Consider the following 15,466-nt stretch of genomic DNA (forward strand, 5'->3'; position numbering starts at 1 on the left):
GGCCATTGGGTTGGCTTTGGGGACCTCCTCGAGGTGGAAATTGAGAAGGGGTGTGGCTTAGTCAAAGCATAGCCGCCCCTGGGTGTGACACAAGTGCAAGTCTGCAGCCAGACCCTTCTCCAACGGTTACCAAAAGCAGTTAATGTTCCAAATGGTTGCTGCTAGAAAATAAACTAAACAGCCTGAGAAGACAGGGCTCATTTCCCTGAAGAGTGTTTGTTTCTTTAGTTAGATTGCCATTTGTTTTATTTAAGACAGTAATTTTAGTTGTATTGTTTGAAGTTAAGTTATAGTTTTATTAAAAAGTTCATTAAGTTAAAACTCCTGGTCTCCTGTTTTTAGCTATGGTAAGGTGTTATCTTTCGATTTCAATCTTTGTTTCCATATAGTACAAGGTGCCATATTAAATATTTTTTGATGTGTCTTATATTTGAATTTCTCAACATTCTTCTCACCACTGATAATGAATGGGTTTGGACTCAATTATGTCAGTGTTCCATTTTCATTCATTTTGGACACCTCATACATTGAGTGACAGAACACTTTTCTTTTATCATATATTTACATATTTGGTATTGCTGGATTCAGCACAACCCCACCTTTCCAACAAGCCATCATATGTGTTTCTATGATAATGCCAGGCAAAGCAAGCACAAAGTAAATTAAAACATTCTGCATAGATATTGAATTTGTGCATGTCCGCTTATTTTAGATATGTGTTTACATGTCTCTATTTATTCCATACAACAAGATATTCACATCCAGTCTTTTCTAGTAGTTAAAACAACTTCCTGACTACAAACATGTCAAGTTTCAAAGCTCTCAGAGCTTGTGTGATTGATCTGGATTAGTTTATATGCCTGAACTCCTATACGGACAGGCTATATTTTAGTCCTTTATTGGTTTTGTGGTGTATAACAATATCTGTTAATTTAACAATCTTAGCAGTAAAATATTTTTAGCCAAGAATCCATTTCATATATGGGAGACCTTAGAGATGAAGAAAAACATTTTTGGGTTTAGTTCTACCTCCGGTAGGGGTATCTCGAAAATTCAGGGGCATTGTCACTAGCCTATGAAGCTCCACTGCTTGTCACTAAAACCCGCCCTTTACACGCCTCTCAGAACAACGTCACGCAACTTCATCATTTGACCAACAAAGAGAAGTTATCAGAAAACAAAAAAATAAGTAACTGGAAAATGCGCGATCACAAAACGAACATGATAAAAGCGGCCGTTTGTTTGCATGCTTTGGTAAATATTCAAATTCAAGAGCATCGATGTTTTAACTATAGAATAAGTGATACATTGATCATAATGAATAAATTTTTCAGGACTCAAAATTTAATCACACAGAAATATATTTATTTCTATTTTATTTATTTATTTTTTAACGCTTATGAAAATAGCCTGCTTATTCAGTCGAGTCTGTTTCTATTTATTTGCAGTAGTAGCCTATACATCACTTTTAGAATGAATGATAATATCTCTATTTTTATAAAAGCTCCCGAACATAAAACATTTCTATGATAGGCTATGTGGAGCTAAACTCTCGAGACTGCGCTTGCGCATACTAAGCCAGAGCGCGCGCACGTCACAACAGGAAGCACTCGCACACTCAGATCAGTTGGACGTGGTTGTGTACAAGAGGTAAAAACTATATAAATACTTTTCGTTTACTCACACAAACCGCTTGTTTCATGTCTTAGGTCATCAATGTTTACTTACGATGGGGAATTGTTTAATTTGGACTTCTCTGTGCATGCTCTTTGAGGTGGTGACCATAGACCTCCATTATATGAGTCACAGACAAGAACGGTTTGACCTAAAAATATCAAAATGGGAAATACTGCAGAAACAAAGAAACCTACTTCTTGGATGTCCTTGCGGTAAGCTAAAACATATCAAAATTTAATTTGAAAGTGAACTATCGCTTTAAGTCATTTGTGGATTAACCCCTTTACGTGCAAACATCGCCGACGGCCCCAGTTTATTATTGTTTCACTTTCACAGCACATTAAACATCACTGTCTTACTTCATCTGGACAAACTGTGCATCAGTTGAAATTTTAAAGACTCTAGTTTCGATATTTGACCAATATTTTGATAAAACGTTGCAGTGACAGATATTTAGTGATTTTTGTCAGGAGTGCAAAATAATAAATCCGTATTATGCCACATTTTGAATAGAAATTGACCACTCACTCATATTCAGTCACGTCAGCAGCGGTTTATTTGTGTTCACACTCACTGAACAGCGTCAATAAGGATTTATAGACCAAAGATGCATATCTGCGGAGATATATGGATATATTTACTGATGTTTACTTCATATTTCTTCAGACAGAATCGTCATTTCTATTCATTTTCCACGAATTTACGCGATCAGATGATAAACAGCCTCTCCAGCGATCTGTGTGTGTGTGCAGTAGTCACAGCTCGTGCGGTGTGTGACTCAGACTCTGATTGGGCCTTGCAAGTGTCAATCTTAGAGTGTCATATCTGGACACCGCCACATCGTGTCACATGCTTCCTGCACACTTCCTGGTAGTTATCTGGCCAAAACAACACTGAAACACCTCTGTACACACAAAATATCCGAATAATAAACCCGCGATTACGATAGTAAAGCTTGGTATGAGAATTTCTTGAGATCTGGGGCGTTTTTATAAAAAAAATCAAAAATTGTACATCGGAAATGCTAACTTGTGCAGCGATGAAAAAGGCTACAAATAACATATTTTTACAACAGTAAACGACCAAATTCCACCCCTGATCGCTAAAGGAAGTTATTATAAACACTCGATCGGGGTTTAAAGTGAGTTTTGAGTAAAAGTGTACTAATAATTTCATAAATTGTCAGATGTAGCTTGATGCTAACGTTAGCACCAATGCTACTAATAGCAGGTGCTTTTCTTCTTCATAATGCATTTTTGTCTCAATAATTCACGTAAGGTCGTAAGAAAATGTTTTGTTGTATTTTTATAGTAAGACTTTTGATAAATAAGGGCTAAATGCAAAGAGAGACTGAAGTGAGATCGCTGCTTTGTTGCTTTGTAAAGCCTGAAAAACCACAATCAAGGCTAATAAAGTTGGAATAAAAACAAAAGAATAATGATAAAAGAATAATGCAGATAATGTGTCATACCTGGCGGAGGTGTGAAAGACTCGTTTGGTGAGAACAATACAATCATGAATCGGGCAGTTTTCTACAGTGAAACATACACAAAATACACAGGAGAGTTTACATGTGAGATCTCACAGAGATGACAAGGGCCATAAATCAATCTGATTAGCCTTCTCTAAAAACACACATGACATGGCCTTAGAAAATATTTCATAAAATTCACAGTTTTACAGATTTGATTATGAAATTTTTTATGAAGTTTTGGAAGACTTGTGGCCTTAGCTACACTGTGTTTTCAAACTCATTTCCTACATCAACATTTTTTTTAATACATTTAAAACATATGTTTTTTATATTTTTATTTTTGTTTTTATGTTTGAGCTTATATATCTCTATTATCATAACAGTCTGAGTGATTCTGATTCCTGTACAGTAAACTTTCTGATTCCTGTACAGTAAAGTGTCAGCTTTGTGAACAAAGGTTGATTATGTATCTAGTCAGAAAGAATCATGAGCATAAAACTTTTTATTTTGGGTATGTAATTTCAGTCTCCATGCCAAAAAAGGGGGGTTACTAGTAAGGGGTTAATGCTTATTGGAGACGTGAACCGTTTTAAACGATTCCGTTCGATTTGGTGAACTGGTTCAAGAAGATCCGGTTATATCGTATGATTCGTTCGCGAACCGGATATCACAAACTACTTTGTTTTGAAATCTCTCACAACAGACACGGAAGAGAAGACAATGCTGAATAAAGTTGTAGTTTTTGCTATGTTTGTACCAAAATGTATTTTTGGTGCTTCAAAATATTCTTACTGACCCTCTGATGTCACATGGACTACTTTGATGATGTTTTTCTTACCTTTCTGGACATGGACAGTATACCGTACACACAGCTTCAATGGAGGGACTGAGAGCTCTCGGACTAAATCTAAAATATCTTAAACTGTGTTCTGAAGATGAACGGAGGTCTCACGGGTTTGAAACGCCATGAGGGTGAGATATTAATAACATCATTTTGATTATTGGGTGAAAAATTTGCTGAAATATTAACTCTGTCCTGACAAAAATGTCTTCATTGCCATGCCACTCATTTATATGACATAATGAATTGTTTGTAGATTACAAAATGCTTTTGCTGTTGTAAAATAATCTTGTACTTTACATAACCAGTTCCTGCTTATATTTTTTTGTTTCTATGTCTCCAAGGGAAAGGTTAGGGGAATTATTTTGTCAAAAAAAAAAAATTAGCTGCCTACTGAGGAATGGTTGTCCTATGAAACTGTTCGACACCTTGTAAATTGAGGTAAGTGTATAAATTCAAATGAAGCATAAATGAAGTAAAAGGTGGAATTAAATTGTGTACTTTACAGTTATTACACTCACAAAATTTGACTTGCAGCCACATATGAAGAAGCTGAGAAGAGTTTAAAAAAAGAAAATCCAGGTAACACCTGAAATTTGTTTGCATTTATTTTCAGAAGGGGGGGAAATAATAAATGGGAAGGGGAATGAATAATCACAAAAATAAAATTGCTAGATGTATCTGAAGTTTTCTTTTTCTATTTGACCCAATCTAGTTTACAACAGAACATCTGATACAGAAGACTAAATTAAAAAAAGAAAGTTCTGCCCAGCTCCCAGACTTCTATTTCTAGGTATAACAGTGATGTTTATGTAACTAAGACTGAGTGGCAAAGACACCGTATAGGCATTTGTTCCATTTACATAGACATCCCAAAGTGTAATTTTGCAAATGGTATACAGTATTGTTCAAAATAATAGCAGTACAATGTGACTAACCAGAATAATCAAGGTTTTTAGTATATTTTTTATTGCTACGTGGCAAACAAGTTACCAGTAGGTTCAGTAGATTGTCAGAAAACAAACAAGACCCAGCATTCATGATATGCACGCTCTTAACCCCTTTGCGTGCAAACATCGCTGACGGCCCCAGTTTATTATTGTTTCACTTTCACAGCACATTAAACATCACTGTCTTACTTCATCTGGACAAACTGTGCATCAATGGAAAGTTTAAAGACTCAAGCTTCGATATTTGACCAATATTTTGATAAAACATTGTTGCAGTGACAGATATTTAGTGATTTATGTCAGGAGTGCAAAATAATAAATCTGTATTATGCCACATTTTGAATAGAAATTCACAACTCACTCATATTCAGTCACGTCAAGAGCGTTTTATTTGTGTTCACATAGACTCACTGAACAGCGTCAATAAGGATTTACAGACCAAAGATGCATATCTGCGGAGATATATGGATATATTTACTGATGTTTACTTCATATTTCTTCAGACAGAATCGTCATTTCTATTCATTTTCCACGGATTTACGCGATCAGATGATAAACAGCCTCTCCCAGCGATCTGTGTGTGTGCGCAGTAGTCACAGCTCGTGCGGTGTGTGACTCAGACTCTGATTGGGTCTTTCAAACGTCAATCTGAGAGTGTCATATCTGGACACCGCCACATCGTGTCACATGCTTCCTGCACACTTCCTGGTAGTTATCTGGCCAAAACAACACTGAAACACCTCTGTACACACAAAATATCCGAATAATAAACCCGCGATTACGATAGTAAAGCTTGGTATGAGAATTTCTTGAGATCTGGGGCGTTTTTATAAAAAAAATCGAAAATGTACATCGGAAATGCTAACTTGTGCAGCGATGAAAAAGGCTACAAATAACATATTTTTACAACAGTAAACGACCAAATTCCACCCCTGATCGCTAAAGGAAGTTATTATAAACACTCGATCGGGGTTTAAAGTGAGTTTTGAGTAAAAGTGTACTAATAATTTCATAAATTGTCAGATGTAGCTTGATGCTAACGTTAGCACCAATGCTACTAATAGCAGGTGCTTTTCTTCTTCATAATGCATTTTTGTCTCAATAATTCACGTAAGGTCGTAAGAAAATGTTTTGTTGTATTTTTATAGTAAGACTTTTGATAAATAAGGGCTAAATGCAAAGAGAGACTGAAGTGAGATCGCTGCTTTGTTGCTTTGTAAAGCCTGAAAAACCACAATCAAGGCTAATAAAGGTGGAATAAAAACAAAAGAATAATGATAAAAGAATAATGCGGATAATGTGTCATACTTGGCGGAGGTGTGAAAGAACCGTTTGGTGAGAACAATACAATCATGATTCGGGCAGTTTTCAACAGTGAAACATACACAAAGAGCACAGGAAAGTTTACATGTGAGATCTTACAGAGATGACAAGGGCCATAAATCAATCTGATTAGCCTTCTCTAAAAACACACATGACATGGCCTTAGAAAATATTTCATAAAATTCACAGTTTTACAGATTCGATTATGAAATTTTTTATGAAGTCTTGGAAGACTTGTGGCCTTAGCTACACTGTGTTTTCAAACTCATTTCCTACATCAACATTTTTTTAAATACATTTAAAACATATGTTTTTAATATTTTTATTTTTGTTTTTATGTTTGAGCTTATATATCTCTATTATCATAACAGTCTGAGTGATTCTGATTCCTGAACAGTAAACTTTAAAGTGTCAGCTTTGTGAACAAAGGTTGATTATGTATCTAGTCAGAAAGAATCATGAGCAGAAACCTTTTTATTTTGGGTATGTAATTTCGGTCTCCATGCCAAAAAAGGGGGGTTACTAGTAAGGGGTTAAGGCTGTGCAATTGGGCAATTAGTTGAAAGGGGTGTGTTCAAAAAAATAGCAGTGTCTACCTTTGACTGTACAAACTCAAAACTATTTTGTACAAACATTTTTTTTTTCTGGGATTTAGCAATCCTGTGAATCACTAAACTAATATTTAGTTGTATGACCACAGTTTTTTAAAACTGCTTGACATCTGTGTGGCATGGAGTCAACCAACTTGTGGCACCTCTCAGCTGTTATTCCACTCCATGATTCTTTAACAACATTCCACAATTCATTCACATTTCTTGGTTTTGCTTCAGAAACAGCATTTTTGATATCACCCCACAAGTTCTCAATTGGATTAAGGTCTGGAGATTGGGCTGGCCACTCCATAACATTAATTTTGTTGGTTTGGAACCAAGACTTTGCCCGTTTACTAGTGTGTTTTGGGTCATTGTCTTGTTGAAACAACCATTTCAAGGGCATGTCCTCTTCAGCATAGGGCAACATGACCTCTTCAAGTATTTTAACATATGCAAACTGATCCATGATCCCTGGTATGCGATAAATAGGCCCAACACCATAGTAGGAGAAACATGCCCATATCATGATGCTTGCACCTCCATGCTTCACTGTCTTCACTGTGTACTGTGGCTTGAATTCAGAGTTTGGGGGTCGTCTCACAAACTGCCTGTGGCCCTTGGACCCAAAAAGAACAATTTTACTCTCATCAGTCCACAAAATGTTCCTCCATTTCTCTTTAGGCCAGTTGATGTGTTCTTTGGCAAATTGTAACCTCTTCTGCACATGCCTTTTTTTTAACAGAGGGACTTTGCGGGGGATTCTTGAAAATAGATTAGCTTCACACAGACGTCTTCTAACTGTCACAGTACTTACAGGTAACTCCAGACTGTCTTTGATCATCCTGGAGGTGATCATTGGCTGAGCCTTTGCCATTCTGGTTATTCTTCTATCCATTTTGATGGTTGTCTTCCGTTTTCTTCCACGTCTCTCTGGTTTTGCTCTCCATTTTAATGCATTGGAGATCATTTTAGCTGAACAGCCTATCATTTTTTGCACCTCTTTATAGGTTTTCCCCTCTCTAATCAACTTTTTAATCAAAGTACGCTGTTCTTCTGAACAATGTCTTGAACGACCCATTTTCCTCAGCTTTCAAATGCATGTTCAACAAGTGTTGGCTTCATCCTTAAATAGGGGCCACCTGATTCACACCTGTTTCTTCACAAAATTGATGACCTCAGTGATTGAATGCCACACTGCTATTTTTTTGAACACACCCCTTTCAACTAATTCAACTAATTGCCCAATTGCACAGCCTTAAGAACGTGCATATCATGAATGCTGGGTCTCATTTGTTTTCTGAGAATCTACTGAACCTACTGGTAACTTGTTTGCCACGTAGCAATAAAAAAATATACGAAAAACCTTGATTATTCTGGTCAGTCACATTGTACTGCTATTATTTTGAACAATACTGTACATGTAAAATCTGTTTCTCTGCAGTCTTCAACAAAATGCAGGCTCCTATTCAGTCACCTTCCAGAGTCAAGACCTCTGTTCAGCCTTCTATCAAAATTTTGACTAAATATCCTTTAGAGTCCTCTGACCAGATGTGCAGCAGTTCTCCATACTTGACTGAGTCAAGCGACTCAATATTTTGGATGCTAATGTGCGAGTCTATTCATTAGCACTTTTTTTTCTTGTTGCAGATGCAAGTGATTCTGCAAGACAGTTAATGAAAGGCAAGTGCAGACAGGTTTTTCTACGTACTTTCCTCATACAGTATGCATGTTAAATATGTTTTGAACTGTAATGTTTTTTTTTTTCTCCACAAGATGTTGATTGGAACTGTCACAGAACTTGTAAAAGAAGTCAAGGAACTCTGGGAGGAATGTCAGGAATTCTTCAAACAGACCTTCAAAGCAACCTTTGCTACCATTGGCTGTCTCTGTACCTCTGCACAATACTGAAGAGCTTGAGACTGCAGAGGAGATTTTTACAATCCAGTGAAGCAAAGCAAATGATAGTTTGTGCTTCTATCTAGACCATTTTGTTATTAATCCGTTTTTGGGACATTTGGCATGTTCTCTCTGCTTTGTGTTCACATTTTGTCTGGCAGGTGAGACACTTTAGCATAATTGGAGGAACCTAACTGGAAATGAGGGTCCATCGCATGCTTTCCTGTGCACTGACCAATGAGCTGGCATTATCAATCAATTGGGCTGGGAAGATGGTTAAAGAGCAGTCAAGGCAAAAGAGGGCATTCAAGGATACTTTCTTGAATATGGGTATATTTGGTGAGTTATAACTGTCAATGATTTGAATTGTCCTTCTGCCTTTTGTGTTCCCAGAAATCTACCTTACTCTATCCAATATTTCCCTCTTCCAGTGTCTCCATTAATGTATTAAATTGTATACATTTTATATCCTGTTGTTTTTCTGTTTTGTTTTCAGATGCTTTGACTTTGCAGATGGGTGTGGGAAAAGTTTCCCAATATGAAAACATTCAGGCAGACCAGAAATGGCTCCGATATGCACCGTAAAGTATGGGCGGAACTGTACATCAAACAACTACAACTGTTCCTTTGGTGCCTCCAGAAACGAATTAATTTTGTCCTCTTTTTTTTTTTTTCACGACATAATATGAAGTGCTTTCAGTTGATTGAATTAAAAGATGGCAAAAAAATGTGATTTTTTTTTATTACAATAGCTTGACCATTGATTCAATGGTATGAGCATGTTTTTTTTTTGTCTTCAATATTAATATTGTTTCAACAAATTAAGGTGCTAAAGTGATGCTGAAAAAACACTTTATAATGTTGAATCAATGCTATTACAGGGTTTATGCGGGGTTGTAAATGGTAGTAAAAGGTAGTAAATTAAATTATGCCAAATTAAGGCCAGTAAAAAGTAGTACGTCCTCTGACGATGTAGTAAATTTTCGAAGCCCCATCTTACTGGGTCTATATCATGGGTGCCTAAACTACGGCCCACGGGCCAACTGCGTCCCGCGGTCCAGTTTTTATTGGCCCGCAGCCAGGGTCCGAAATTAACAAGCGCCAAGTGCGTTTCGATTTTCCGTTTGGCGAGTAAATCTCAAAAGGCTATCTGCCACACTGGCGGGTGAATGTTCATCATACCAAAATAGTAATAAAAAAATATTACAATTGCCTTTTGTGATGTTATGATGCCTGGAATTTAGTTCAAATCTCCAGCGAATCTAGAGCGAGCGAGAAAAAGCACGCATGCAAACCGTGTAGCGAGCGCACGGCAGAGAGGGAGAGACCTTTTGTGTGTGTGTGTGTGTGTGTGTCACTCTCTCTCTCTCTCTCATGCAGTGGTGACGCGTTCATATAAACGGCACTGTAAACTCCTAAACACTGTAAAAAAATATTATGACATTTTAATTGTTTATTAATAATCAAGTGTTTCTGTGTCCGCTGTAAAGATGAAGTTGACTCTGTCTGACTGACTCGCGATCTTCGCAGTAGTGAAAGCACCGGAGAAAAATGCATTTCTTACGGATTAGCCTATAGCCTACTTTTATTTAGCGTTTTTTTTTTCGGACTATAAGTCGCACCTGAGTATAAGTCGCATTAGTCCAAAAATACGTCATGATGAGGAAAAAAACATATATAAGTCGCACTGGACTATAAGTCGCATTTTATTTAGAACCAAGAACCAAGAGAAAACATTACCGTCTACAGCCACGAGAGGGTGCTCTATGTCTTCAGTGTAGGCTACAGGAGCAATGAGCAGCATAGAGCGCCCTCTTGTGGCTGGAGACGGTAATGTTTTCTCTTGGTTCATATCTCTCGGTTCATGTCAAATTAATTTTGGTAAATAAGTCGTACCTGACTATAAGTCCAGAGCCGATCAGCCCTATACGCTCACTACGCAAGCTGCGTAGGGCCCCGCAAATTACTCAAGGCCCCGCCTCCTCCTCGTGTCATAGCGCGTCACGTCACCGTTAATTAATGTTTACAACATCCATGACAAAATGAAGCGAAACTATCCTTCTGGTCACGAAAAGAGGAAAAAAAAAACCCATGAAAGTGAACTGCGGGAACAACAATCAGGTAAACTTGTCTTCTCTCCTCTCTAAGTTTGATGTCAGCAAAGTAAAGTTTATGTGCATTTCTGTTGTGTTTTTTCGGTCTTGCTAACCTAGGTGGGCAGGCAGGCAGTGCATCTCTTGCATCACTTTGTGCCTGACAAAAGTGAGAGTAAAATACAATTATCTATTACGTTTGTTTTTGATAAACGACAAAGTGCAACGGTGTTTGTTTACTGCAGCTTGGAAAAGATAACCGCGTCGCGTGTGTTATCATGCGTTCATATGCGCATGCACAAAATGAAATGCGCATTTTTCAAGCAGAAATATATGTGGAGACCAGACAGACTGTACAATATATGGGCGTGAATGATGGCACTCCTCATCAAAAGTGCACATTATACATAGCCTACATACTTTTAAAACAAGACACTGATTATCTAGTCTCAGTCAATGTGTAGTTAAAAACTCTATAGGCCTACAACTGCACTGCACTAATTATGCAAAATGGAAAGCAATGTATTGATAATTTGACAGTGATTGACTTGATTTATAGGCTAAATTCAATTTAAAATGTTGATTAGCTGGACATACTGGTCAATGTGTGGATGCACATCCTTCAGTTAATAATAACCATAAATCAAGAATTGCTTCACCATATATATTACAAAAAAAAAAAAAAACCTTTAACATGCTATGGCAAGCCATTTTAGCTTTTATTCATTCACAGTTTATGCATTTTTGATATCAAGCCTTACATTTTTTTACTATTTGCAGTGTGAATTCTTGATTATTTTTACTAATAGTTTAGTCAATAATAGCTAATACTAATAATATTAATACTAATAGCTAATAGTAATACTTAGTTAAATTTTTATCTACCAATGCCAATTTTTGATATCAGGAATTACATGTTAACTTGTACAAAAGTTCATTCTTGATATCAATGATGTCATCACTCACAGGGATTATTGATATCTGCATAACTAGTTCACTAGTTAAATATTACAAGAGCCAAGCCATAGTATAAATAGTATTTTATATTTGAAAATGTATAAAAGAACATTGGGAGCCAGTTTGAATGGGTCTGATGCAGCTTATAAAACGAGTTATCTATAATTTGCAGGTGCTATGCTTAAGTTTGTCAGTAGAGGAGATGCTGGACCATCAGCCAGTACAAGCACAGACTCAGTTGATACACATCCAGCCTCAGCCAGTACTAGCACAGACCCAGAACAGCCAGCTTCAGCAAATACAGCACAGCAGTCTTCAGCAAGTACTAACACACACCCAGGTGAAGTACAGGCAGTCTCAGCCAGTTCTAGCACAAACCCAATACAGCCAGCTTCAGCAAATACAGTACAGACGCCTTCAGAAAGTAGGAACACAGTGACAGACCCAGGTGAAGTACAGGCAGCCTCAGTCAGTACTAGCACAACCAGAGGTGTACAGTCAGCAGCAGATACAAGCAGCTCAGACCCAAATAGAAACAGTTGCCGCTCCACCAAATGACCCAGCAGATTGCCCCCCCTGAGGACTGAGTTAGTGCGCAGAGGTCCATTCAAACCAGGACTGGATTTTTCTTTCCCTAAAGACAAGTCTAGAAGAGCTTTCCATTCAGGCTTATTACAGAGAAAACTGTCAAATGGGGAAAAGATTCACAGGAGCTGGCTTACATACTCAATCAAAAACAATGCTGTTTGTTGTTTTTGCTGTAAGCTCTTTTCTACAAAATACAATAAAATTTTAAAGGAAGGTGTGAATGACTGGTCAAATATCAATGCCATTCTGAAACACCATGAGAGTAGTCCTGAACACACACAAAATATGATTAAGTGGAGAGAACTTGATCTGCACCTAAGTCAGGGTCAGACTCTTGACCAGATACAAATGACCATTTATGAGGCTGAAAGAAAGAGATGGCGTGATGTCCTTACACGTTTAATAAGTATCACCCAGTCTCTGGCTGAACGAAACCTAGCATTCAGGGGTTCGTCAGAAAAACTCTTCCAGCCAGATAATGGAAACTTCCTAAAAGAGGTTGAATTACTGGCAAAATTTGATCCCATTATGGAAAACCATCTCAGCAAAATTAAAGATGGACAGACACATGATCATTACCTTGGGCAGCACACACAGAATGAGCTAATACAGATTGTGAGTGGCACAATTCTGGAAACAATAGTGACTCAAATAAGAGACTCAAAGAACTTCTCCATTATCTTGTACTGTACACCTGACATTAGTCACCTAGAGCAAATGTCCATTATTCTGAGAAGCGTGGCTTTAAGGGGAAAGCCAGAGATCAAGGAGCACTTCCTCGGCTTTGTAAATGTTGAGGCTACAACAGGTTTAAATCTGTCCACTGTCATCTTAAATAAGCTGAATGAGCTGAAGATTTCATTTGAAGATTGCAGAGGGCAAGCTTTTGATAATGGGGCCAACATGAAAGGCAATGGACTACAAGCCAGACTGCTCAGAAGAAATCCCAGAGCCGTGTTTGTCCCATGTGGAGCACATACTCTAAACCTTGTAATTGCAGATGCTGCAAAATCTTCAAAAGATGCAGTCGGGTTCTTTGGACATGTGCAAAAGCTCTTCACCTTCTTTTCAGCTGGCACACAAAGATGGAGTGTTTTAAAGAAACACGTGAAGATAACCATGAAGTCATGGAGTGACACAAGATAGGAGAGTAGGCTCAAAAGCGTTCATGCAATAAGGCACCAGGCATCTGAGGTTCGGGAGGCATTACTGGAAGCCAGACAGACAATCAATGATCCTGTGGCCAAAGTGGAGGCACAAGCACTTACAGAGGAAGTTGTCCTACCGCTTCTTGATTTCCTGTGTCGTATGGTGTGAGATACTGACTATTACAAACATAGTGAACAAGCTCCTCCAATCCGCCTCAATGCAGTTGGATAATGGATATAGCAGTTAATTTAATCTCGAATGCAAAGGCTTCCCTCACTACATACCGGGACACTGGATTCTCTGAGGCACAGACAACAGCCACAAGCATTTGCGAAGTAATGAATGTGGAGGCTGTTCTGAAAGAGAAGAGACTGAGAAACAGCAAGAGGCATTTCAGCTATGAGGCTCCTGATGAACCAATGACTGATGCACTGAAAAACCTTGAAGTCAACTTCTTTAACATTGTGGTCGACCCTGCTGTGACATCCATGGATGAGAGATTTGAAACACTCAACCAGGTGAAATCCAAATATGGAGTGTTGCTAAACTTCAGCACTGCCTCACAGATGTCTAGTGAATCTTTAAAGGCTCACTGCATGGAAGTTCAAAATACTCTAACCTTCAGAGATGACTATGACATCAGTGGAATGGATCTGGCACACGAGATTCAGAATTTACCTGATCTGCCATCAGATAAGATGACTGCATTTGAGTTGCTTTCATTTCTCTGTGAGAAAAACCTGGAGGAACTCTATCCTAATCTTTGGATAGCCCTGAGAATTGCAGTCACCCTGCCTGTAACAGTAGCATTGTCAGAGAGGAGCTTTTCAAAATTAAAGCTCATCAAAAGCTACCTGAGGTCTTCAATGTCACAGGAACGTTTGAGTGGATTGGCAATCATGAGCATAAATCATGATGTGGGGAAACACCTGTCCTATGATGACATCATTGATGATTTTGCCTCAAGAAAGTGCAGAAAAGGAATATTTTGATGGTAGGATTTTAACTCAAACATTCAAATGTTTACCCATTTGTAACATGTAACGAGTAACATGTAAGATTGTGTAAATGACTGTTTAACTAACTATGTGATATTCTTCGTTTCTTCTAGACAGTCCAAATAGACTGGTGTTGCCCATACTGATGCCGAAAATGCCCAGGCTGTAGAGAGAACCTAAGTTAATCCCAAAAGCCAAAGCTCAGAGTTATAATTTATTATTTTCTTCTTATTTATGTTTACGTTAATATTCACTTACTTAATAATATTCACTTGTTATCTTAATATTCTATAGGAAATACTCTATTCAATAAATATTGTTTTTTTGAACCTCATTCTGTTCTATATTGTTGTTCTATATTGTCGACTGTTTTGTTTAAAGGAGGGATGATTGTATTGGGATCACTGAAGTGTCAGGTGTGACTGTGTGGCAATGACAAATGGTTTACATAGCTCACGGCGTCACGGGTCAGTTAGAGGGCCCCTTAGCAGAATTTTGCTTAGGGCCCCAGGGAGGTCAGGATCGGCACTGTATAAGTCGCAGGACCAGCCAAACTATGAAAAAAAGTGCGACTTATAGTCCGGAAAATACGGTAGTTTTGAATGGTTCTGTTTAAAAGTAGAAATTTCAACCTTTCTGTAGATAATAGATATAGGATATTTCTAATTTGTTTAGTTCTGTGAGGCGAGTAGCCTAGGCTACCTATAAACTGAGTTTCGGTTAATGTCTGAACGTGTTGTGATTTATACAACTAATGAAACATGGATTAAGATAAAATTAACACAGAACGAAATTCGTTTCAAAGAGAGGCTTTGTGTTTTCTGTTTGATGTTTTCTCTCTTTTTTTCTCTCTCTCTCTCTCTCTCTCTCTGTGTTTTGGACAGTGCTTGGCTTGTTTCCAGTGTTGAAGTTATTTGTTTATTAATG

At 37.8% G+C, this 15,466-nt stretch overlaps 1 long non-coding RNA gene across 1 annotated transcript; it reads left to right on the forward strand.

Annotated features, from left to right (window-relative positions):
- The first annotated feature begins 8,663 nt into the window (after window positions 1-8,663).
- Window positions 8,664-9,463, forward strand: LOC127970167 (uncharacterized). The gene is made up of 3 exons (XR_008156542.1): window positions 8,664-8,822; window positions 8,916-9,093; window positions 9,251-9,463. It is a non-coding gene; the product is annotated as an uncharacterized LOC127970167 (long non-coding RNA).
- Window positions 9,464-15,466: the final 6,003 nt, after the last annotated feature.

This window comes from Carassius gibelio, chromosome A4, assembly GCF_023724105.1.
Source record: "Carassius gibelio isolate Cgi1373 ecotype wild population from Czech Republic chromosome A4, carGib1.2-hapl.c, whole genome shotgun sequence".
NCBI classification, from domain to species: Eukaryota; Metazoa; Chordata; class Actinopteri; order Cypriniformes; family Cyprinidae; genus Carassius; species Carassius gibelio.